General features: G+C 44.7%; 1 protein-coding gene across 7 annotated transcripts in view; it reads right to left on the reverse strand.

Annotated features, from left to right (window-relative positions):
• Nucleotides 1-26155, reverse strand: part of LOC143260755 (latrophilin Cirl) — a 676923-nt gene that overhangs the window by 474972 nt on the left and 175796 nt on the right. For 6 of the 7 annotated variants that reach the window (XM_076527311.1, XM_076527313.1, XM_076527312.1 and 3 more), the window contains exon 1: nt 24553-25364. The exons of the other annotated variant lie outside the window; for it this stretch is intronic. The gene's annotated coding sequence lies outside the window, so the exon portion shown is untranslated. Of the gene's footprint in view, nt 1-24552; nt 25365-26155 lie in introns of those variants that run through there. 7 annotated transcript variants of the gene reach the window in all.

The raw sequence follows: 26155 nt of genomic DNA on the forward strand, positions 1-26155 counted from the left end.
ACTTCAGCAAACTAAAGTTGCGGGCCGTCTGTACACTTTGCTACGTGTTATAATTCAAAGCACGAAATCGTATGAAAGTTCTTCGAATTGCGTTGGGTACGCAAGACAATATGAGCAACTTTCTGTAACGCGAAATTCGTGCTTATCCAGCGGGGGTGGAGCCCCGATGATCCCTAAGAAGCCGCGTTGTGTCGCGTACCATTGACCGTAATGCGACAACCGGGGGTGGTTTTATAACACTTACATTAGGACAATAACGATTAAAAGCGAGTCGACCGTGTTTCGCGAGGGGAACCAACCGCAGCAGCTACTCGACGTTTTCTCCGTGGAGTTCGACCGGGGGAGGATTTCCGGGGGAGGTGAGAGAGACGAAGATAACGAGGAAACGGGGAGGAGAGTCACGGAGGGAATTCAGATGCTGAAGGGAAAAAAAAACGAAGCGGGAAAGAAGCGTTCGGTGTCTCCTCCGAGCCGTCAACGACTTATGGTTTATTGCCTGTCTACACAGCTCCTGGAGGATCCTCGGGGAGGCGAAGGAACGAGTACACAGATGTTCGCCGCGCGATATTTCTCAGGAGGAGCGGACAAAGTCCTCGGCGTGCTTTGTTCCCGGGAAACCGGGATTCGCTGGGCCGGCCCATGGTCGATCGAACGGGACGCAACGGCGGGAAAGTATAACCAGAAGTGGACGCCCTTTCCGTGACTTCGATCGGGGATGAATCGTGACGGGACAATTAGCACGGTGACACGGTCGCGTTGAATGCGCCCGCGAATGTTCCTCGTCGCTTTTTCTCGCCCATCCGACGTTATCGTTACCCGGATCGGCTGCGGCCGGCGTTGTAATTTCGCAGACAACGATCGTACCAGCCGGCTGCGAGAACGAACCGCGAGCGGATACGGAGAAGTCGCGATTCCACGGAAAAAGCTGGAGGAAATACATATTCGTAATCGCGGCCAACTATAGAAGACACGTAGAATGGTGTTTCAATTCCATGTTACCTCGCGAACCGGCAAAAATCGATTCTTTTTTCTTCTTTTTTTTTTAATTTAATTTATTTAATGTCCGATCTGCTTAATAGCAATTAGCGACCACTTGTCGGATAACAGTTGTAGGATTACATGCAGTGTAATATATGCAACAGTTTTGCATTAAATTTTTACGTTATTCTCCTAATCTAGGCTTCTTAAGTTAGTATGCAGGGTGTCCCAGGTTTTAATGTTCAAACTTTGTCAGTGTATTCTATGGTAATACACAATAGTAATCAACTTGCTGTTACTGCGAGCATTGGCTCGAATAGATCAGCACATGCCGTGTGTTTATGTGAGCTGTGTTTATTAATACATTTCGAAATGTATTAACAACCGTTGTTGACAATACATGATTGACATCGATCGAAGATTTTTTTTATTTTTTATTTTTTTTTTTTTAGTTAATTACTATTCCTATTCTGAATTTTTGTTATAACTTCCTAATAAAGCTCTACATGACCTATGTTTACATAACATTTTTTTCTTACCTTGTGCCATAGAATATACTGACAAAGTTTGAACATTAAAACCTGGGACACCCTGTATAATTTCGCTAAACAATATGGTTTCTTCTAGGCATGACATAACTTTTGCTGTTTATTTATAATTGTCCAAACATTCTTTGATGATATTGGGCATTTTACTTTTTTCCTGATATTGTTGTACACTGGACATTCTATTAGAATGTGCTTAACTGTAAGCTCAACGTTTACGGTTGTTACAAAGTGGTTTATCTGTTTTAGAGAATATGCACTGATTCTTAGTATGATTATTCTAGTATGCCCAATTCTTAATCGAGGTAGTGTAACTTGTTTCCTTCTTGTTAAATATACTATGGGATTAGTAGAGAATATACTTTTTCTGAGTCATGTAGTGAATCCTTTCGTGCGAATGAAAACTTCTTGTTCGTTCGAAGCATTAGAACTTTTAGAATTTTCCATGTGTTCGGCTACAAGTTGGTACAATATAGCGTAAAAACTAACTTTAAGAAAATTACTTATTTAAGGCACTCGCGTGACTGACAGCTGCTACACGTTGCGACAGCAACGAACACGTTCGCTTAGGTGCACACTGTCCAGTAAATAAACAAACAAACGAAATTAGGAAAATTTTTTTCCTTGCGGTTTAACCAGTCGGCTGTTGCGGTCTCTTTGAAAAGTGTACACGTGGCTGTTACAATATAGTGAAGTTAAGTTGTAGCAAAATGCCAGCTTCATTCTTTAATTTCGTTAGTAGTATTTATTTATTTACTTTAACCACAGTTAGCTGTTTTCGACGAGTACACTCGCCATAACGTCTCATGCTATCAATAGCTTTCTTGAAAAAATTCGTAAAAATCACTTGAAAATGTTTCTTATACAATTTTGATACAACGATATGAAGTCAACCGAGTTTCTGATTAATGGATAGCCGCGGAGATTAAAATGTCGACTGTTTTCTTTTCGGTGTAGAGTATAATAAACTCGATTAATCAAGTTCGCCAGCGACGCGGAAAAACAACGGTAAATATTCAAGTGCCAGGAGGTCGAAATGGGTAAAACGAGGGGTAAACGCGAGCAAAAGAATAATCGTTAATTGCTATTCTCGAGATTGCCGGTCGCCGTTCTATCGACGGATTAACTATAATAAACGTGGCTATCTACGGCGGGCAGAGCACTACTGTGTTTACCGTATCCGAAATGAACGCACCCTTCGTAATAGAGCTGAAAATAAATTAATTATAATTACAAATAAACGAGCATTGTTCACGGACGCGGGATGCCTATAACGCTCCGTTCCGGAAGCTCGCGTCTATCGACACGCACGCGGAATATACAGTATAGCTGGACAATTACCGTCGATCGATAGTTATCAGGCTGTCGATTCGGCTACTTCGTTCCTTTAGAGTATACCATGGGTCAATAACTATCATTTTCACTGTCTGCGGGGAAGACGAGAAATTTGTAGAACGTTATACATGTGGGAATACGTTAAATAAATAACAATGTTGCGCGCGGGAGGATATAGGCTGTTACGTTATAGCCACCATGTTTAAAAACACGGAAACGGAAACCAGATTCGCCATCGTTACGTGTTATCGGCGATATACCAAGAAAATACCGTATTAAGTTTCATGATACCTTCGTCCATGGGATTTTCTACTATTAAATTGCAGAATCTTCTACCGTCGTTTCTTGTACACCCTCATTTGCGTTCCAACGTGAACCACGGTTTGTTACGCTTATCAAAAATTGAATGTCAGCTTGGTACGCGCAGTCGAATATATCGGAGAGTGTTAAATTTAAATAAAACATTATTCTCTTCCATAACTGAGCGATACGATCATTCGTAAATGAATCGCTTCCTTCGTAAAATATATTGATGTGCAGTTACTTTGAGAGTAAAACTGTCAATTAATCCTATTTTTTGATCTAAGTGATATTGTGGAGTAGCAGGCGATAAAATCTTGATAATTCAAATATTACCCCCCTATTATATTCAAAATATAAGCAAACAAAAAATTCAATACAGATTTGTAAAAAGAAATTTTGTTTGTTTCTTTATGAAGTACGACATGAGTTAGGAGGGTAAAGAGAGCCGCAAGTTTTACTATTTATTTTCACGTTTGCAGAAAAATGAAAAATTTTGTCAGGGTCGTCCTAGAGTTAAAAAGGGACGATTGTCTCGGTATCAAACACGCGAGTTACAGAATTATTATCGGCAATTCGAGAACTGAAATCGACGTCTTTCGTCACTTTACAAGTAATTTACACGCGCGATTTCCTCATTGTCGACGCACAGAGTGTCTGCGCTTGCTTTACCGATTCTTTAATTCCCGAAGCTCGTTGCGTCATAAAATGTTAGACGAATTCTCGGCGAAGAACATTTCCGAGGCTCGAGCCAACTTAAATGAGAAATTGGGAACACGGAGCTCGAATCGCGTCGAACGGGGGGGCGTTCATCGTCGCCGCACAAAGGGTCGAGCCTTATCGTTGTCCTCGAATGCGGGGGTGGAAAAACTGTTGCGGGTCGCGAGAAAGAAATTATCCGCGAAACAACGCCGTTAACGGGAGCCGGGCAAGTGCACGGAATATTCGAATGGGACGCAAACGCGCCGATATTAAAAGCGGGCACGAAGCGCCGTGGCGGCGGCGGGCAACGTTAATTAGTCGAAAACACAGCACGGTCCGTATGCCTACGGGCTCCCGGCGACCCGTTTTATTACCTCCTGTAATGAGTACAGTGGCGCGCACGCGGCGTTTCTAAATAAAATTACCTCGAAGCATTCGCCGCCGCCCTTTTCCACGACGACAACGACAACGACGGCGACGGCGACAGTCCCCTGTGTCGTAGGCCAGCTCTTTCGCTCGCCCGTGTGTGCACACCGCTCGAGCCCGCTCGAAGCTGCCGCGCGCAAATTGCCCGATACCACGTGGGAAAGTCTAGACCCGGCGAGGATACGCGGAAAGACAATTGCACGGCTGCCAGTTTCGACGACTATTATCACTCGCCGGTTACGGTTATAGTTAACGGCCCGGTGAATCGCCCAGCCATTTCCCGTGGAATCTTCAGACGATTTTCCCAATGTTACGCTAAAACTGATCGACTCGATGCTCTCCCGATTCCATTTTATTCCGACATTCGACAGGTGAATTTCGGGGACAAGCTGCTCAGAAGTGGTCGAATAGTTTGAGAAAGAAGTGCGATATGCTATCATGTATAATCGATAGACTGCGGATGTTTATTCGAAATAAGAAAATGTCTGCATCGATTGAAGGACATAGCAGCAAAGTGAAACTTTTAATTTCTTTCAATCTTTTCACTATTTTACTATTTCACTATTTTCAATATTTTACGTATCAATTTTTGCCATAAATGCTTAAAAGCCACAGTCGAATAATTACATGTAATGACGAGAATTTGTTCAGACTTTTCGTTATTTTCTATTTTCTATTTCTCTAATCGAACGAAACAATTTTTGTTTCTTGTATATCTTCATTTACTTTCATTGCGATCTTTATGTAAAATGAAAATTACTTTCATCCATCACGGTAAACACGGGTAAATAATACATGGACGTCTCTAAATTCTTTTAATATTTTCAATATTTTAATTTCAGCCACCCATTGTTGCGAAAAATATAGTATCGTACATTAGAAGAAAATTTAATAATGTCCTATGGAAGAATCTTCATAGTTGCAACAATTATAAAATGACAAATGTGAGACTTGTTAGATTTAATATCAAATTCGAACGTTCCACTCTTAGTAAATGCATAGAGTAAATGCAAAGAGAGTGTTGTTTACAGATAATGAATTATTTAATATACACACCTACTAGTCACGAGAAATCATGAGAATAATTGAATGTGGCATTACTTCAATTTCAGTAGATTATTCCTACCAAGATATTCGTTCGTAAAACGCAACACGCCATAATTTCCAGATTTATTTGCGAAAAATGCGTAACAATGGCGAATCCGAGAAACGCTTGCGATAGCCTTACTCCTTTGTTGCGCCGATGGCCTCAATTGTGAACGCGATACTTTGTCTGAAATAGTACGCTGTTTCATGGGAAGACGCTGAGAATATGTTACTGAAGTGAACTGCTAATGATTCACGGGTACTTTTTTCTTCTTCACGATTTCCATCGGGGATCCCCCATAAACGCGCGTTTACGACCCGGAAGTTTCAATTCACGCGCTATCCGGCCGCTTAATTACTTCGCGATGCGTGCCCGTCTCGGAAAGCGAAGACTGTTGCGCAACGAGCACGCATTGTTCTAATGAAAATATTTCATTCGGGAACAAAGGGGTGGGTATTCCGCAACCGGCGAAATTGGCGGCGCACGGTGAGCAACGCGGTGGGCGCAATCGCAAGGCGCACTCCATTTCCAATTCATAGCCGAGCGAGGAGTTATGAAAACTGTATGGGGGGGAAAAGGGCGGATTAAAAAGAGCGTGTTTCCTTCGCGATTCCCGCGCAGCGATGTTAGGATGCGGGAGTGGAGAGGGGGAAACGGAGAGAGAAAGAGGAACACGTGGAAAGATAAAGGGAGAAAGACGCGAGCATTTCAACGGATTCCAAAGTGAAAGGGACCGGCAACGGGTGCGCGCGTGCTGCGTGATTACGTGCAGTTACAACCCCCTTAAATCGCGTAAAAGATAAGACCGGCTTTACATTAAACGCGCGCCCGACAGAAATGCGCGCAACCCCTATAAATAACATCGGGGGCCTGCTCGTTCACCCCTGCCCATTTCTCGCTTTTCGTCTCGTTTGGTCCGTCGCTTTTACAGTAAATCCACGATTATGCGAAGTACGTAACAAAATGCAATTCCAGCTAATAAAGGAGTCGCGACTCGAATCTTCTTAGGACCGTAAACTTTTCACGTACCCGACGACGGTTTGCTTATCATTACACTGCGGAGCTTTGTAAAAGAATTTAAATTTTCTATAGCTGTGAAACAATGCGGGGGGAATTTAGAAGTTGCATTCTTTCTTTGATCATTTTCATGGGTCGAAAGTAGTCTATCGACATTATTAACACGTTGAATGCCACGGGGGTCACCGGTGACCGCCACTTAACTTGGCGGTGACTCCATGGGGACCACCGGTGATCGACGCGCCCAAATTAATAGAAATATATATAATTTAAAACAAATATCAATATCTAAAATTTTGTATTATTACCATTGTCAATTCAAACAGTGACCCCTGTCACAATTAGCATATCAAACATGTTTATACACTGTAATTTACCTATTGCAGATAATATTTCAACATTATATGTATCAAATAAAAGAAAATTCATCGTGGCGCCACGGACAATTTCTGTAAAACCGGCGTGGCATTCAACGTGTCAAATGCTTTTAATCTTTCTACCGTTTCATACTACAGATACCCATTTTTGTCACGAGTGCGTAAAATCTACTTATCATGAAATAAGGGCATTGCCAGAATATAACGACCTTGAAGAGTTTCCGATATGCGCCCGGAGTTTGGGAAAAATCACTTACAAAATTTTTCGACCTTCATGTTTCAAGATACATTTGCTTTTCTCCGAATTGACAACGTTTTGTAATCTTAGAGTTCATAGTATTATCAAAGACTAATTTATTAAATTGAAAGTAAAACTAATTATTTGAATTATTTGTTATTAGATATAAAAATGGGGCATATACAAATGGTTTACTACACTGGAAACTTTAACAAGGCTTATACCAAAAGGATTAAAATTGATTGCGTACTTGTTTCATGTGAAAGTTTACACAATTCTAATAAAGTCATTTGTCTGCCTGCCTTCATCAATCCACGCTTATGTATTTTAGTAGATTTATTCTCATTCGGTGTACCTGGTGATTCTTCGTATGAATTTTTCCATAAGTTTTGAATAACAATAATTGTATTTTTATTATATACATGACAACAGTTCTCTCGTTTTGTATGCATATGAATGTACATAAAAGCTTGTGAAATATGTGCGTATAAAACGTGTTGTATTTCTATAAAACATATTGTATTTGATGTACCGTCGATTCATTTATATGAGAATTGAAAGTCAAACGTGATTTTTCAAATCTGCCATTGATCTCTTTGAATACATTTCAACATCAGCTACAACATACAACGGAGAAAATTATACTTTTGCAGTGGCTACATAGTTCCTAACAGCCAGTACTTCATAAAAGTAATCATAATAATATAATAATTAATCATAATAATTCATAAGAGAAATCATTGTAATTTGGGCCTAGATGCCAGACGTTCATTTAAAAATTGATTGTTTCAATTCATACTCACGAATTATGCAACTAGTAAGATAATCATTCATTGTATATTAACCCTTTGCACTCGAGTGGCGACTCTGAGGCACCCACTCAAGATTGCTACATGACGTTCTAAAATAATATTTACATTATCAAATTTGTTTATTTTTAAAGAACTGTTGAAAATATAACTGTTATACAGATTCAATCTCATATGCGTAAATTGCGTTAATAAATGGATAATACTATAATAATAAAATGGAAACACCGCGTAGGTTATTCAAAACAATTTTGGATTTAGAGTTAAAATGGCGTCGAATGAAAAGAGTTAAAAAAAATCACCCTAAGAAAGTGTTTAGATGGCTAGCTTTAAAAACCACCCTTACAACTCAAGGAACTACAGAAAACTTGAAAAATTCTGTACGTCGTCGAAATCATTACGAACTCGTAGGCTAAATTTTTCCCTTTACAATGATTTCGTAATAGCTGCAATAGCTAACCAACCATACGCCAATACGAACACGGATTGCACCTCTTACCAACCCTGATCTAAACTCCGAGTTCCATGGAACGTTCGACTCCGCGACACGCTGACATCCGAGGAATCCTAATCTTTCTCCGCGGGTAAAAGGGATCCGCAAAAGGAAAGGCAGGTAATAACGAGCGCGTTTCGCAGGTGCTGTTCAATTAATTCGCCCGCGGTTCCCCGCAACTGGGGCATCGGTATCGGGTACAAGCGAATTCGATTTCGCAACGGAGCCGCGCGGCAACGGCAACAATTCCCTTTTTCGGGGCGCACCACTTTCCACGGTGCGCGCAGTCGCTCCAAGTTTAGTAAAGCCGCGTTATGCCGGAATTCCAGCGCGGGAAAAAAATTCCCGCGATAAATCAACGGCCGCCCGGAGCGTCTAAGGCCGATTTAAATGCCGCGGGACTTTTTCCTGGGTCCGCGACGCGTTCGAGTGCCTCTCCAGAAGAATTATTTCCGTCGTTCTTCCGGCACTCGAAAGTGTCGTCGGGAAAGAGGAAGCGCGGAGAGAAAAAAACCCAGCCGCTCTCACCATCTGCGGAGACAGCGCGCGGCAGTCGATTCCTTCTGAAAATCATGGTCAAAAATCGTCGTCACTTGAAAACTTGCTTATTGACTAAGCAACAGTGTGAAGCATTATTCGTCTTCGTAAATGCATGCATCGTTCATGTCAAGTAATGACGTAACGTCGTTATCGATTTATACTATTTCTTTTTATTGCTAAATCCATTGTTATTAGAGGACACGATGTTATGCAAAGCGCAGTAACATTGTTTATGACTCTCAGGCAATGGGATTAAGAAACTCGCAGCTATTTTTACGGTTGCAGTAATGAGCACCGCGTTACGTATTATCAGAAAGAATTTATTCTAACAAGATGTTACGTACTGTAAGAAAGAATTTATTCTAACAAATTCCAAAGATATTACGTACCAAAACTCAAACTCTTTTATTTCTATAATACTTTGAAACCACATTTTCGATTTTTAAACAACTAGGAGCATGATCGTTCTGATAGAAGATAAGCATGATTATCGTAATTTAAAAAACATGGAATTATTTAAATTTGTTCAGCTATCGGTAAAAATAAACGTGTAGAATCCACGAATTGTACGTAGTAGACAATAATGATAATAATCATAATTTCTCGTTTACAAAACAATCTATTTCTTCGGTTTAGTCGTATTTTCTAAGAAAATCGACCGCTGCGCTGTTGCGCTTCGAGCTCCACGAACGAAAACGCGGCAGATTGCCACAATCGTAGGACGAATAAGAGCATAGTTTCGTCGCGCCGGCATCGGAAGTATGGTGGAAATTAATTGGCTCGCAGAGACGGCTGAGAGGCACGAGGAGATCGAAATCCGGGGCAAAGTTAAACTCGGCCTGCTCGAAATGCCTGTTTGAGCGAAAAATTAGCCCGGACTGCTTTGAATATCGTTTCTTCTCACCGGGCCGGGAACTAACTTTCGCGTCACTTCGTGGAATATAAATTGGATACTTGGCCGATGTGCGTCCGCGCCCGCCGTCCGGACGGCGTTCCCGTCGAAGCGCGACGAATAAGAAGGCGTCTTCGCCGCGTCTCTCTTTCTCCGTAGCCGCGTAATCCGGCGGCCGAGGCACCGCCAGTCGGTTCGCGGGTTCAAACGACCGATTTTTTCGGGAATTAAGCGCTGCTTTTGGGGCCGCGGTGCAACAGCCGCGCGCGGCGCGGCGTATCGATTGTCGGACCCCATTGGCGCCGACACACGACGAGCTGACAAGGCATTTAGCGGGCTCCACTTTATCGTGTGTCGGCCGCGCGCGTTGCAAAGTGGGTCTCGGCGCGAGCGTGGGCGTAGCTGCTACCCTCCGCGTTTTCCATACACGAATTTTCCGTGGCGGCTGCCCGTGTATTCACGGGCCAACTCTCTTTTGACGCAACCGGTGAGCACTGTAGCACGGTTCGTTTTCAGGTCGTCAAAAGGTTGTATCGACCGGCCAGAATATACGTCTATGCCAGGCACTCCCGTTCAACCTGGTAGCGGGTCCGGGCTCCATTACCAAACTGTCAACGCGTGACTCGCACTTCTAAGGTGTTCCCGGCGAATGGAAACCGGTAAATTTCTTCGCTCGGGGACCAGGCTCGGCTGACGACGAACCTCTCGCGAGCTCGCAACTCGCCTCCCATAGGGTTGAAAGGGTTGCTTGCACGCGTTCTACTCGGTTCGTTATTGTATCGGGGCACGGAACATCGTGTAACGCTGCTTTAATGTGTCTATTGTACCCACCCCAGGCTCCTTATTACCTGTTTTTCATTCTCGCATAGTCCACCCCTTCGAAGGATACCGCAATCCGATGGAAAATTGTTTCACTAGATCGATTCAAGATTAAGGAGGTTTAGGGATTGATCTTCTTAGCTACACCGGCTAACTGACATCGTCGTGCTGAGCATTGGAACGGACGTGTACTAAACGCAAGTAACAGATACTGCAAATAGTAGTGACAAGATTAGATTTTAAATATTTAATTATTAGATTCTTTAATATATTAATATGTGTTGGAATATAAAAACGTATAATATGTGCTGGCATTAATTATGAATAAAAAATTCATTGTTTCTGTTCTGTTGTGTTATGTGTGTAAATTGTATAATATAAGACGTACGGTGTTACTCAAATATTCTTTTTCACAGCTATTTTATAATCGAGTGGTGCGGAATTATAGTTTTCCTCATTGTGAGAAGCAAGGACTGTTATTGTGTACTAACATATGCATTGTGTACCGACCTTTATTGGTAATATAATTTATAGTTAAGTTAATTTATAATAATAACATTATTAATACATAAAATATATTATAAATAACTTTATTATTTAGTCATTTTTTCAAACATTTCGACATGTATAGATATATTATACATTGCAAGTCAAAATTTTCGAAAATGTGACTTACGCCACTATGGTTCTAACCCACTGAATTCTAAAACGATAACGATAATGAATAAAATTATTCCATATTTGATAATCTATTTACGTATAACCAATTTTCTGTTGCTCTGTAAGCACGATAAAACCGAATCTATTTAGACTTCCCATAATTTTTATTACAACGAATACTCGGACTGTGAAATTCATTTAATAATTTCCTATGGAAAAGTCTCTATAATTTCAGCAATTTTAAAACACAAAATGTAAAACCGGTCATTGCTTGGTAGGTTTAGTGTTAAATTTGCAGCAAAGTCAAATACTTGTGACAAGAAATGAAACCAAATTAATTTCGACTCATCGAAATCCAAAATGTTCCCGCCATACGATTCCCAATCTCGAAGCAAAATCTAATCAGTTCACGATTCTCCTTGCTCCAGGGAGTAGGTAATAAACCGGGCAAAAAGTGAAACCGGTAATTGCAACTGGTTTGCTCTTGATTACCAAGGTCCGAGCAGTTATTTGGCTCCCGGTATTTTTTCGTCTAGCGTTCGATAGTCCCGGTGGCAGTCGTGCGAGTCACAACAACGGATAACGTGTAAACGGCATTAGCGGCGTTTCACGGCGCGTCGGTCGATAAAAAATCACTCAAAGGGGAGTCTAATGGCACATAAATTATGTCGCGTACAAAGTACGTGTGGGTATTCATTGAAGCGCGTCGCGTCGCGGATATATCAAGCGCCTACGAGCGGCGGGCGCGATGTCGGCGTTTCCACGCCGGACCGGTCGCGCATCTCTCTCCTTTTTTTTTATTTCGCGTTTCTCGCGGGCTGTCGCGATTTCGCAAACGGGAGAGAGCTTGATTTTACAAAATGTCAGTTGCACGCGTCCGCCGCTGCGCGTTGCAGCGCGCGGCTCGGCCCGGCGCGTCGGCCCGGGCACAAAAAGCCAACGATCTGATACAACCAGATTAAAACCTTTGACGCACGCCTCGCTGACACATTGGACACCATCATCCCCGCTGCGTTTTCTGCGGTGATGCGTTAGCCGTGATTATAACGTGCAGAGAAAATGGGCCGGGCTGAGCCGGCTTCGAAAAACACTGCAGGAAACGTTTCATCGAGCCAGCTTACAAATGTGACCGTGCGCGTTCATCGATTAAAAGGAACAACACCGATGCACCCTTTCCCTTTCGCTCCCGCGTGGCCGCTCGAATTTCCGCTTCTGCCTCAAAAGCGCTAGGACCTCGAATATCTGCTCCAAACGAGTTAAGCGCGATCGCGTATTAAGTCGCTCCGAAAGCTCGTCCAGAATAAATGTGTCACACCGAAATTTTGCAAGCAAACCAATGGCAAAGTGAAATAAACGAATGCTTAAGAAATAATAATATATTAAGATAAGAATTCTTTTACCGTTTATACATGGACTGCACAAAATAATGAAGACACTATTTTAAGGTAAACGTACACGAACCAGCATAACTATTAGCTAGAAATCATTTCAAAGCCAAGGAAATGACACGGTACTTGTTTTGTTTCTTTAACCCGAGAAAGATAACCTACGTCGCAGAGGCGCCTGCGAAGACTGTTGATTTTTGTTAATTTTTCATAGAGGTCTAGTGATTTAAGTTTAAAATTACTTAAAATATAAAAAAATATAATATAAATGCATTTTATTTTTACAATAATGCCAAACCTTTAAAATGACTAGATTAACTTAAATAAATATCCATTGTTAGTATAAAATTGACGCCTTAGAAAAGCATGCGTCTCTGAAGCGTATGGTTATCTTTTACGTACGTTGTCATATGGTTATCTTTCTAGGGTTAAATTACGAAGTGTTATATGCAGTGGGGCATTCTACAAGGAACGAATGGTACGACGGACTGTTTTTGTAATTAAGTGAAAATGCTGCAACGAGCGACTATGATACAACGAACATGGAGATAGACAATAAAAGCAAAATTGACGACTTCTCTGCTTCCGCGCCTTTACAATTTTGTATAAATTTACACGCGCGTCCAATACTTAAAAATTTTGATACAATAAACTAAATGCAGAGTATGCATGTTCTTATTTCTTTTTTATTTCATATTGAATTTATCTTATTTTGTGTGAAATTATTGTATGCAATATGAACTGTATATTCGATAATAATATTCGGTATCCATGATATGTAATATCAATAACAATCAATGTATCCCATAACGAATGGATACTATAACGAACGTGGTTCCAGAACGAGTTGGTACGCTATAGAATACCCCACTGTAATAACTATACAGATGATTTCCCTCAAACTATCAAGTCAGTCCAAATGACCGGCATCGTACTTTTTATTTTCAAGCTGCCGAAACTGCGAACTTTTGTAGAAAATGACTTGTACGTAAAAATAACGAAATATAATACATACGTTAGTTATTTTCTAGGCTCGATTTTTCTAATGAATTTTGCAAAAGTTGTGATTTCGTTACGCAGAAAACCGAATTGAAGCGCAAAAGTCACCATAAATTCGTGCTTTTATTTGTTCATTTTATCACCATACGGTATCGAAAGAAAAAATAATAACTAAAAAGAAATGCCAATATCGGCGATATTCGAGTGCAAAGGGTTAATATGAAAAGTGTATCGTTCCCCAGATTGGAATACGAGCATTTGCGCGTTTGCGAATTCGCAAGAGCCCGAGATCGTAGAGTTTTCATCTCGTTGTCAGGGCGCAAGGATCTCGTTGCCGGAATTTCGTCGGCCGTGGGCGCGAGTGGAGCCGCCCAGACAGGAAAAGGGTTTGGAGATAGACATAGGGACGGTCGTTCTAGCGTGCAAAGTGGTGGTAGTCAAATCGACGGGTCGTTTCGCAGCGGGTAACGGGTGGAAACAGGGTTCACGGTTGAAGAGGCGCTTCTATCGAAAGTAATATTTTTCGTCGGTGCGAGCCGGTTCGCTGGAGAGGACGGAAGGAAGCAAAGCGAGTTGATCGCGGGAGAGGGAGGAACGAGAGAAAAGAGGTCTGAGCGACGTCGGGTCTCGAGGTGGATGGTTACGGCGGGTACAGAGGGTACGCGTCGATGGCCAGGACGAGCCCCGGGTCGTCCTCTTGAATTTCTCACGATTCATTTTCGCGATGGTTCGCTTCCCTCGCTCTGGTTTGCGCTCGGCTGTCCTCTTTCTCTCCCCTCGGGAATTCGGAATCGCAGATTGCTGCGGGGGGACGCGTGCAGAGGAGAGCACACGGGGCACCGTTCAAGGTATTCCGGATCCTGGCGTGCGAGACAGGAGGCAGGGCGAAGGGAGCTCGGTGAGATCGGCGAGCGCACAGGTAGACAACAAGAAACCGGGGGTCCGTGGCGAGGAGCACAACCACGGGCATAGCCACGGCCACGGGGACGGGCAACGCGGCCGAAGGATGCAAAACTTCCGAAAAAGAGCACTGGGAAAGCGTGAAGTGCGCCAATCACGGGCCGTTATTGGCGGCAATTATGATAATAGCATACCTCGCGCGAGAGCGCTTGTATACAGGGTGACCCATTTAAATCGATCGTCATATACATCATGCGAACCCTTGACGATACTGAAAAATGTTTCAGATAAAAGTACGCGATTTGATATCGGCGAGATTTTTCTAGAGCGACGCGTAGAGAAGATACGAATGTCATCTTCGTTTGTTTGAATGGATTCACGTATTTTTCGTTGCACCAATCGATGCAGCTTGTTATTTTCTGCGTAAAAGTACTGAAGCATTTATTGCGAAAGGTTTTCGGTTCAGGAGATAGTTTAAGTTTAGCATTGTTAGTCGACAGAGGTTATTATCTATGCATCTCAGATATGAAGCGTATTAGGAATTTCTTAGTATTAAACTTAAAGTCAGATTATGCATCCCCCGAAAACATTCAGCTTTTATTTGATCAATTTTTTGGCATCATCGACGGTTTTGCAAGATATTTGACTGGATCGATTTAAATGGATCACCCTGTGTACTCGAATAGGTGCGCGAGTGTGCGCGCAGGGCCCGCGAGCAGGTACACGAGGGCTCGCTATCGCACAGTGGTCCTTAGTTCGGTAATTTCTGAACAAAAGTCAATTTTTCCACCTTCATACACATTTGCTTTTCTCCGAATTGACAACCTTTTGTAATCTTAGAGTTCATAGTGTTAAGTTTATCGGATAATTTTTATGCAAAAATATAGCGTTACAAAGACTAATTTATTAAATTGAAAGTAGAACTAATTATTTGAATTATTTGTTATTAGATATAAAAATGGGGCATATACAAATGGTTTACTACATTGGAAACATTAACAAGGCTTATACCAAAAGGATTAAAATTAATTTCGGACTTGTTTCATACGAAAGTATACACAATTCTGACAAGAATACATAAATTTTTAATTTTACGCGAGTTCTTATTGAGTAGACGTTTGTGTTACTTTAGTGTTCCGCACCCATGTCGCTATCGGAAAATGTCTAAGAGAGTGTTTACAGAACTTAAAGCGTTGCCGGGATAGGAGTTCACGAAATGAAACTGTCATCCATCCAATCAGTCCCTTTTTTTCAAGTAGATGTCAACATTTTTTGCGTTTTCTGTCTTAGTTACTAATGTAAACGTCACTGCGAATGCATCTAACTCAGATTGATTTATGTTAGGAAAGTAACATAAATCGCTTTTTGGACTGTCACATATCGTCTATTGAAGCCGTCATTTTTAATTTCAGAATTTTTGATTTCGGATTCGTTATCAGCGATCTCGAAAATCCTAAATTACAGAGTTCCGAAAACATTTAACGAAATCGTGTTTTTTTTTTGCCAAAAATTACCGATCTCCGGGCCACGAAATAAACCGACCTAGGCTCGCAGGCTCGGTCCCGCTTCCGACCTCTATTAATCACGGAAATGACGCGACTAGAAATATCGCGACCCACGATAATTGCGCGCAATCTACGCTCGCGGAAATCGAGCTCGCCGGATCCCGGCAGCCACACCGGGAGACACGTGCTTTCACGGGAATGAAGCCGCGCCGATCCGAAATGAACGTCTCCGCTGCGAGGACGCAGACATCCCAGGCGAGTCCACTCCGAGTAATGGACCTCGGAGCCGGATCCTTTGAAAATATTAATGCTACGCTAGCTGGGGGCCAGGCACGCCGATTTTCTTCTCGATTATCCGACGCTTCGAGTTTTCTTATTAAGGTTGCACCGATCCAATTCGATCGATTATATTCTGCTCCGCCGGCCGAGGGTCGGTTAAATTTAAAAGACGTTGCTCAACTGTTACTGTCGAGAATACTCCACAAGCAACGAATGACTTTAAGCAGATTAGGCTGATGGTAATCGTCCGAGATGTTGAATACAGGCAAATTGGAGATTAAACGTTGCGCGGATATCGTACAGAATTTAGTCTGCGAAATTAGTCTCGAATTTTCTTGTAGACTTTTATTACTAAATCGCCGCTCCTTATACAGTTATGAAAAGAGTGATAATACCAAACAAAAAAGTAGTAAGCACCTCAGAAGAATACAACAATAACGTAGCCGTTGCAGTTTTAAACGATTAAAATTATTAGCAGCAAATATACATTGTTATTGAATCACTTTTCAAATTAATTATAATTTTAAAATAATTATAATTTTAAATTAATTATTTATTTTGCGCTGAGGTCATCAGTTTATTTATTAGCGACGAGATAAATGTCATAAGAGACGAAAACAAAAGATATTAGAATATCTAACATCGTTAAAGTCGCCGTTAGAACTGCCGATTTTGTGCGTGTACATAGAAATCATTGTTACCATATTTCGTACTTTTACTGTCCAACTTCAGCATCCATTTTTAACTAAATTGCTATTCGAATAACGTTTACATGTTACGTCATGCCCAAGAGCGAAATTCGCTCTTTTGTGGAAACGGTTTTTGTTTTCATTGTGTCCCGTAGACCCTTTGACATTGTCGACGGAAAAAGATGGAAAAAGTTCGAGTGATTCTATTGAGTCTGTTCAAAACGGGATATACAGGAATTTAATCAAAGCACTCTGATAAGTTCGTGCGTGAAAAAGATTTTCGATGAAACAGGAGCAGTTAAAAATTCTTTCATTCGATGTACAGTAGAAATGTACAATTCGATACTACTACTTCGGGACTGGAATAAATGAATTCTTTTGTTGTTTAAGTTTAACGTAATATCTAAGATAACGTCGAATCATAACCGCGGTTTCTGTTTCTTACGTCTGACAAGATACTTGATTTCGAGAGCGAACACGCATTGTAGTCTCATATTCTAATACAGGGGTGTCAAACTCGCGGCCCGAGATGAACAGTTTTGATGTCAAGTATCAGGACGTAAACAATAATTTAACTTTATACATGTTTATTACAATGTACTAGTCAAAATAAAAATATTTGTTTCTATGAACATTGATTTTTTTTGCGACCCACCTAAAGTTAAGCATTGTTTATTTATTATTATGGCCCAAGTTAGCTTTCGAGTTTGACACCCCCGTTCTAATAGAACACTTTTCATGACATACTAGGCAAGAAAAACTCGATGAAAGCGAACGCAGCTGCCAGACCCCATGATCCGCGAAATTTGGGTGTTACTTAATTTCGATGAACTCTTGTTCAATCGGCGGTCAGCGTGTCGAACTGAGAACAAGATGCTGCTATAAAGTTGCCAACATTTTTGCTCGTAACTATTTCGCGACAAAAAAAAACGAGCATTCAACTTTTCATTGTCTCGTCTGTTCTGGAAAACAGAACTATCATTCGCTTCAGCGAAGCCGCGAAGGTTCAAGAGAATTCGAACGGTAGAAGTTACACGAGAACAACTGAAAACCCATGGAGTATTATTTACGGTGGAGTTTTTATCTTGGAAAGATAGCAAGCTCCGAGCACGAATGTAGACGCGTCCAATTAGAAGAACTCCGGGGGTTTACCGCAGTCCGGCGTCGCGACGCATCTCGTGCCATCGGGAAACGGTTCCGTGTTTCTAATTGGACATATGTAGTTGTTTGCTACATTGGCTCGATCACCGATGCCGGTTCGCTACCGACATAAAGCGGCTGCAGAATACGCGCGCGCCAGTGCTGTAGTGTTCGACAGCGCACACGGGCACGGCCATAAAAGCCCGTGGACACCATAACTTCGCAATCACGCCTCCTACATACGCGGGTACGCGCGTTCTTCCACCCGATAAGAGGCCACTCGTATTCTCTCGGCGTGTGCGTGATCGTGTGCGTGCACGCGCGCGCGCGCGCGCGTAAAAGCATTGTGCCACGCTCCGAAACGCGCGCGAGTCGAATCGACCGCCATAAACGCGACTCCACGGTCTCGGTCTCGTTAAAAGTTCCCCGTTACATCGAACGGAATTCGCCGGGAATTCAAGAAACCGACAGCGTTCGCGCGAGTTCGTTGCGATCACCGATTACCAGTTAGTTCGAACGCGATACAGCCGGTTTTAGTAATTAGTCCGAGGGAAAACTCGGTTCACGGTTAACTGAAACATTGTTAACGCGGACCTACTCTAGTCGGCCGTATCTGGGTCACGACTATTTTAAATAAAACGTTAACGAGTCCCGCGAAATGGTTCCGGACAAGCGAGCATAATTAACCCGGCCGGCATTCCGAGAGCGGCGAGCTCTCGGCCCGATCCTCGAATTAGAAATTTCTTAGCGGCCTTCCAGCTTTGTAAAGACAATGCTTTCTTCGATGATATTGTGACAAGTTCAAATACTGTGAAACGAAAGATCATTCCAGCGAGGTACAGCGTTATCACTAGACTGCGAATTGCATGTATTTGAGACGAAGATGAGTAGATCGAATACAAAACAACGCTTTTTATATTACCTTTAACTCGCTAGAATTATTCAAAAGAGAAACGAATGACTACGAAGTTCCTGTTTTTTGCAATCCATGTACAAATCGTTTATTTTGCATAAAGATCCACAGTATATTTGTCACGGAGTACAATTAAGTATGCCATTGTTCAAATTTTCATTCTATTCCAAAAATCAAGAGATCTGCGTCGACGTCTTCGATCTAAAATAACGCAGAACGCAATTATTGCGATTCTATCGAATACGCATTTTTATAATTTTTACTTTCATTATGATGACGAATTACTCTAAATAATTTCAACGATCTGAAACTCGTGACAAAAGTGCAAGAATCTGCAGTTTAATCTCGTGCAATCGGATACGCTTTGCAGAGATTGTGGAACGCTGACGAATAATACGTAATCCAACAACGTGAAACTTGTGTTTAATAAAACTTTTCGTCGAACCCGACGTTTCACGACTGTTAAACCGTCGATGGATGTCTGTGCGAATCGTTCCGCCGAAGATAGCGAAAATTGTGAATCCCGTTAACGTTAGTTTCGGGATTGCGTTTCTGACGGCCGGTTCGCCTTCCCCTCAGGAAATTCTCGTTGCACCGGCTCGTCCGAGGCGAGTCGGAGCGGGTACGCGCGAATCTTCGCGAGGGGAAGAAGATCGCAACTCGAACCTACCACTTAGAAGCGTGCATGCCCGAGAAGGATAATGTTACGCATTTTCCGGACTCGCGCTCGGCCAACTATTCCGAAGCACGGCACAGCGCGCTGTGAAAACAATCGATATCGCGAAACCGCCAACGGCCGAGACACCGTTAAGGTGCATTCTCCTCCTCGTCGACGTCGAGCCGGCTCGAATCGCGAACTTTTCTTCTGAAGAAAAATCAACAACAGTGGTAGAACAGACGTTAATAACCCGCTCGCGAAACAATGCCGCGACAAAATTTCGATAACACTCCGCTCCGAGCAATACCGCGAAACTAGGGCGTTTAACTCCCGTTTAACCCTCTTGCGCTGGATCCATAGGATCCGAGAGGAAATTTCTTTTTTGCAGCAAGGATGGCAGCGGAATAAGTTCTTTCAGGTTTTGTTACGAACCGCGCGTATGCACTTAAACATAAGCTTATTTAACGAGAAACTTGACGAACGACTATTTATTAATTTAATTATTGCTTCTTGCTTTTTAACTAGGTAATTGCTTATGAAATCGACGACTACAAAGTTGACAAGACGTCGAAAGAGAGTAGAAAGATCTTTTTTAAATCAGAAGACTGATCTTTTCCACTAGCTACAAAAGTGTCATTTTTCATTCTATTACGAAATAATTAAAAAGACAAACAGTCCTTTTTCCATGTACTTTAAAAAAGTTAAGAATGCGATCAAGGAATCAAGAGATTGATAGAAATCATTGTAGAGATCGTTACAAGGTGTCAAACTTGTCTCTTCTCCACATCGTGTCAAAAATATACTTCGTAATCGGATTTTGGATAATTTGAATCCAGACATCAAAATTTTGTCGTTGATTACTCTTCGATGTATAAAACATTGCGATTATTGTTATTTCTTTAGAAATTCCACGACAAAATTTCTATTTGAAAAATCGTTTGTTAACGCTCGGACGACGGACTTCTTTCACAAAAATATAACACGCTATGCTCAGAACCAATTCATAATTTTATTTGCGAAGCTTATTCGATATATTTTTGTTATGTATACCTAGATTCATTCGTTTTTTCTATATAAATAATAAAACATGTGTACACTTAAATTAATTGTCGAAAACTAAATAGTTAAATAATATACATACTCCGGGTCCAAATGGACCCGAGTCTCGCCGTCAGAGTGTCAATGTGTAGAGATATCGCGAGCATCGCATCGAAAGGTGTCATTTTACCGAGCTTACATTAGATTCACTAAATCCGAAACCAAATGTCATTTCTACTTAAAATTTTCTACGCATGGCACCGGAATCTACGAAGTACCGTTTACACGGAAAAAGTATTCGAATTTTCGGTGATTTCGGAGCCGTCTAGCGGGTTAAAGGCAGTTTCTCGCTACGATTCCTTCAGTCCGATCGTTGAAGATCGTAGCGGCAGTGCGATCGGGGCAGCTCTTGATCCGATCTCGCGCAGCGTCCGAACCGAACACGTTCGATCGCAGTTTTCGATACCCCGTGAACGCAATAACCGTTCTAACTGTTGTTGCGCCGGGCGCAGAGACAGTTCCAGTCGATTTTCCGTCCGGTCCGCGAGAATAAAATCGTAATATCCCGACGATCCCGATATCCGCGAACAATGGGGCTCCTATAATCCCGGTGGAATTCAACAGTTTCGACATTCGATACGGATGATCCGCGGAGCAGAGCTCTGGCCGCGCGCCGTTCCGTTTTTCTTCAAGGCTGCCGAGGATTCCGCTCGGGTCGCACCGGGACCGCTCGAGAACAGAAGAGAGAGAGAGATGGAAATAGAGATAGATAAATAGAGAGAGAGAGAGAGAGAGAGAGAGAGAGAGAAAGAGAGAGAGGTCGCGGCCGCGATTTAACGTTAATTTCCGATTCGACATGACGATTATCTCGACCGGTCTTTTGACACGACGGGTTCGAGCGCTCGGCCTGGCTCGCTCTCGCGCACTTATAGACAATGAACTGCCTCGGGTTCCCAGGAACGGATAGCTACGGTAGATGGAACGGGACGCGGAGGGCCGAAGGAACGGCAATTACGCGTAATTCGCAGGTGTTGTGAGAAAATGCCGGTTGCTGCATGTGTTTCCAAGCCTAATCGCCGCAATTTTTCTACCATTACCAAGTTTATCGGTGGTGTCGGTACCGATTTCGCGGGGCGATCGCGAGACTCGCGCGTCAACTCGAAGAAGCGAACGCGTGACAAATAGTCGTCGTTGCTACGCTACCTCGCGCCGCGAACGAAGAAGCGACTCCCGGAAACCTGTTATTCGCGAAACGCGCGCTCGCAGCGTTCACCGCGGGGAAGTCGACTCGCGATTTCGGTGACGTGGACTAAGCAACGGCTAATAAAAGGACGTCGCCGGGACTTTTGCTGGCATGGAAATTGTTTTTCCGCAATCGTCCGACCGGCGGTCTGGCGCCGGTAGTTTAGTCATCGCACCGTCGATCGGAGCTAGATGACAGAGCGCCGGAACCCGGTTCTGATAATTTAGACAAACTTGCAGTCGGAAGATCGATTAAACGCGATGCAACGTACGAACGGAAGCAGATAACTGTTTCGAACGCTACAGAAGCCTGTCAACGGTGGAACAGACGACGAAATCGACGCAATTAAACAATGATTATTCGTATCGAAATGAGTAATCGATGGAACACCGGGCAGAAAGCAGCCTACGGACGATAAAACGCGATCCCGCGAACAGCGGATGAATAAAAGTACAAAGTTACTTGAAACAACGATACTCCACCGGTGGTTCGCGCGATCGCGTGCTCCAATTCGATGCGGTTTATGTGACCCGGAAGCGGCTAACAAAGCTGGGAACTCGACGAAGCTGATCCGAGTTTTCCCGAGGAAAGTCTTTCGAAAGGATCGCGAGTGTGGCGCGCGTCATTCCGATCGCGGGTTACGGCGAATTGGAGCACACGGGGATCTCGATGTGTCACGGCTCGATGGACGGACGATATTAAAGTGAGAGAAACCGTTCCGACTCCGCGGCAAACTAAATATGCCAACGGTAAGGCAAGGTTGGCGGTTGAGAAGGCGGCCGCTCGTTCCCCAAGAAATACGATCACCCGAAACGATTCAGGTATTTCCTGTTTCCTCGTATATCTTCGCCACCTGCACCCGTTTCTCAAGTTTTTCGTCGGGATGTCCTCTGCATGTTTCATAAGGACCGCGCGCGGAGGTGTAAAAACTCGGATCGACAACGAATCGGGTATGAATTAAGCGGTAAGCCGACTGCCCGGTGACACGGGCCCGGCCGGCGACGTGGGAAATCAAGGAGTCGCTGACTCGTCGAGGAATTTTCGTCGTAGCGTTGCGTAATCCACGGCGCCTTTTAAACGGAGCGGTACGGTTAAGATGCACGGTCACGTTCGCGAATGTACAAGTGTCCGACAAAACACGCGCAGAAACACAATTCCGACAGAAAACCCGAGGCACGGGTGGCCCCCGAGGAAGAGGCGGAGGACACGACGAAGATAGCGGAGGCACGAGACGCCGCGAATCTTTCTGCAAAAACAGCCACTTGTAAGTCTAATTAGCTCGTCGTGACGTCGAGCGGCCGTGTAAACGAGCGCGAACACGGTCGATTTAATTGACCGAATAAACGTGAAAATTCTTCGAGCGTCGCGCGGCCGCCATTTTCGACGTTTCACTCCCGTCCTGCCGACGTCGACTCGCCGAGGATCCACAAAAAACGATCGCGTTCGAACAGTCTCCGGCGTCGTGACGTAATTCTTTCCGATCGGTCGCCGAGCCGAGAGGCCCGAGCGTGATTCTCGTTTTCCCAGAAAAGATTAATCGACTATCTAAATCCCGAGTAAAAGGTTCCCCCGATTGCGAAAGCGGTTGAGCGCGAGTTATCGAAGAATTCCGACGGGCAAATGTCATCGAAGGCCGCTCGAGACCAGCCAGCAACTCTGCTCCAGCGATCACGACGGATCCGACTGGTCTCCGACAGCGGTTCCGAGGCACTGTTGATGCTCGTTAAACAACCACGATTGATATCCGCTTGTCGCGGCTCGCCGGCGAGCAAAGAGCGAGCCGACGCCTTGGCTAATCGTTGCGTGCTCCAATATTGATATAAATGAATCACACGGCGCTCCCCTCGAGAGGCCTTCGATCACCGGCGTCACCTAAATTTCAAGGAACTTCCGCCGGAACTTTCTTACGGCCGTAACTTATTCTCCCCGAGGAGTTGGCAGCGGCGCGTTTCCTCGGTGGAGCGCGCGCGCGCGCGGCCCACGAAATTTCTCGAGTTTCCTTCGCGGGCCGAAGAGTCCGCGCGCGTTCAAGACCCAGCGCGGAATCAAAGGAACTTCGGTTCACTGGGCGACTCGAGGACACTTCGGAACAAAACGGTTCCCGCATCTTTGAGAAAGCACTCCGCGGATCGAAACTAAAGAGATTCGCCTTGGTTCGCGGGACGGCTCGAGCGCTCGTCACATCCTTTCGGGGTCAAGCCTGGCCGAGCGTGCTCCGAAGTACGTGCACGAGGGCCCAGCTGTAGGCGCATAGATTCTCGGGGTCACGTGTACACACACAACGCGTTTGTAGTCGCGGGCTAAGCCCCGGCGTGCAGAGGCTTTGAGCGTTCGCTTGTAAAACGAGACCTAATGCGAGCTCTTCCCGCGGGAGACGCGTCAAAGTCACCGGCAGGCCGTCGCTTCTCGTGACCTTTGCCCGCTCGCACACGATGCAACGGCACGCTGCCACCTCGCGTTCACCTCGTTCCCTTTCGGAGCACACTCGGGCCGAGGGGCGCGTTTCGGAACGAATCGCTCCCCCCGATATTCGGGAGCTCGCGGTATCTTCGACGGGCCGATTTGGTCGCGCCAGGTGTACTTACAAGATGGGAAACGAAGACGGCTAGGTCGAGGTACATCGCACGTAATTTCAGCCAAACACACAGAACCGTCACTGACACACGAAAAGCACACTCCGGGTTCCGTTGGTATCCGCTTGGAGCGAGCCGAGGCGGCGGAACGACGCTGGATCCCTCGGATCGATCGCAGTTGGCGCGCGGGGTCGGAGCCGATCGCTCGATCCTCCCCGGCGTCCGACGGCTGGCTCTGGGACCGCTCGAGCCGTGGCGAGTATTGCGAAACTGAGTGGCTCGGCGCCCGCGATCGCTGCTCCAAAAAATCCCTCGATCACTGATCCTGATTTCTGCTTCGAATATTCCACAGGATCGTCGTTCACTTCCGCGATCCAGTCTCACTGCGCTATGATCCACGAGATGACACACTACTCCGAAACCGCGAAACGGGGGTGGCGCACAAACTCTTCACCTAACCCAGTACACACGCTGTCGGAACTATCACCCTTCGGGTCTCACGCACTTTGCAATATCTATTCACGGTAGTGGTGGTGGTGGTTGTTCGGTCCGCGCCGAGATCTATCCTCCGCAAACTGGATGCACGCGTATATCCCGTTCGATCGCTCTCGATCGTCACACCGTCGATGACCGCGAAACGCGCTCGGTACCGCGAGTCTCCATGCTGATCATCCAGGACCCGTGCCGCCGCGACGGTGCAGAGTCACCTGGCCACCGAGGGAGCGATGCAGAGGAGGCGCACCAGGTCACCGCGCGGAGATCGACGAGGAATAACAACGAGACGCTCGATCCGCTTACAGCGGCGTCGACGGAGAAACTAACCGAACCAAGGGGCAGAGAGAGCGTCGCCCCCCCACCACCGATGCTCGGAATACATCCCCACCGCGCGGCCCGCCGTGATTCCCCTCTCGCGCTAGTTACCCACCCCATCGCCTCTCCTCGCCATCCACGGCAACCGGCTCGCTTCTAGCCACCGCTCGCCCCTCCGGGTTCCTTCTCGCTCGCGAACCCGACAGGACGCACTACCTCCCTTCCCTTGTACCCGACTCTACCCGTTCGGCATCCCTTCCCTCTCCTGCCCTTTCTCCCTCGCTCGATCCCCGTCTCGCTCCTCCTGTCTCTCACTCACTCTCTCTCTCATTCTCTCTTTCTCTCTCTCTCTCTCTCTCTCTCTTTCTCTTTCTCTGTCTCTCTTTCTCTTCCTCTCTCCGCTTGCCCTCGCCTCTGAACTCTCAAGGTGGTGGCACTCGGCGACCGGAGGAGATGCGCTCTCTTGGTATCTTCTGGTTCTGCCTCTCGCTCGGCGGCATTTCTACGTGTCGAGGTGAGCCCGGTCGACCGTGTGTGCGCGCGTGTACAAGCGCGAGAAAGGTGAACCGTTAGGTGGTAAGATCCGAGGGTGTTCTAATGACTGGTGGAGACGATGATGTTTGACGTGTCGCGTGGGTCGGCCGGTTTCTTTTGAATTTCAATTGGCCCCGAATGAAAGGAGGCTGTCGTCCTCGTGGCCCCGATTCAAAGTCCGCGGCTTTTTTTCCCCCTCAGGATCAAGGGCTTCGGGCTCGCGTTATCTTTTTAATTGGACCCGCGGAGAGATGTACGCAACAGAACGGTT

This window comes from Megalopta genalis, chromosome 19, assembly GCF_051020955.1.
Source record: "Megalopta genalis isolate 19385.01 chromosome 19, iyMegGena1_principal, whole genome shotgun sequence".
In the NCBI taxonomy this organism is placed as follows: Eukaryota; Metazoa; Arthropoda; class Insecta; order Hymenoptera; family Halictidae; genus Megalopta; species Megalopta genalis.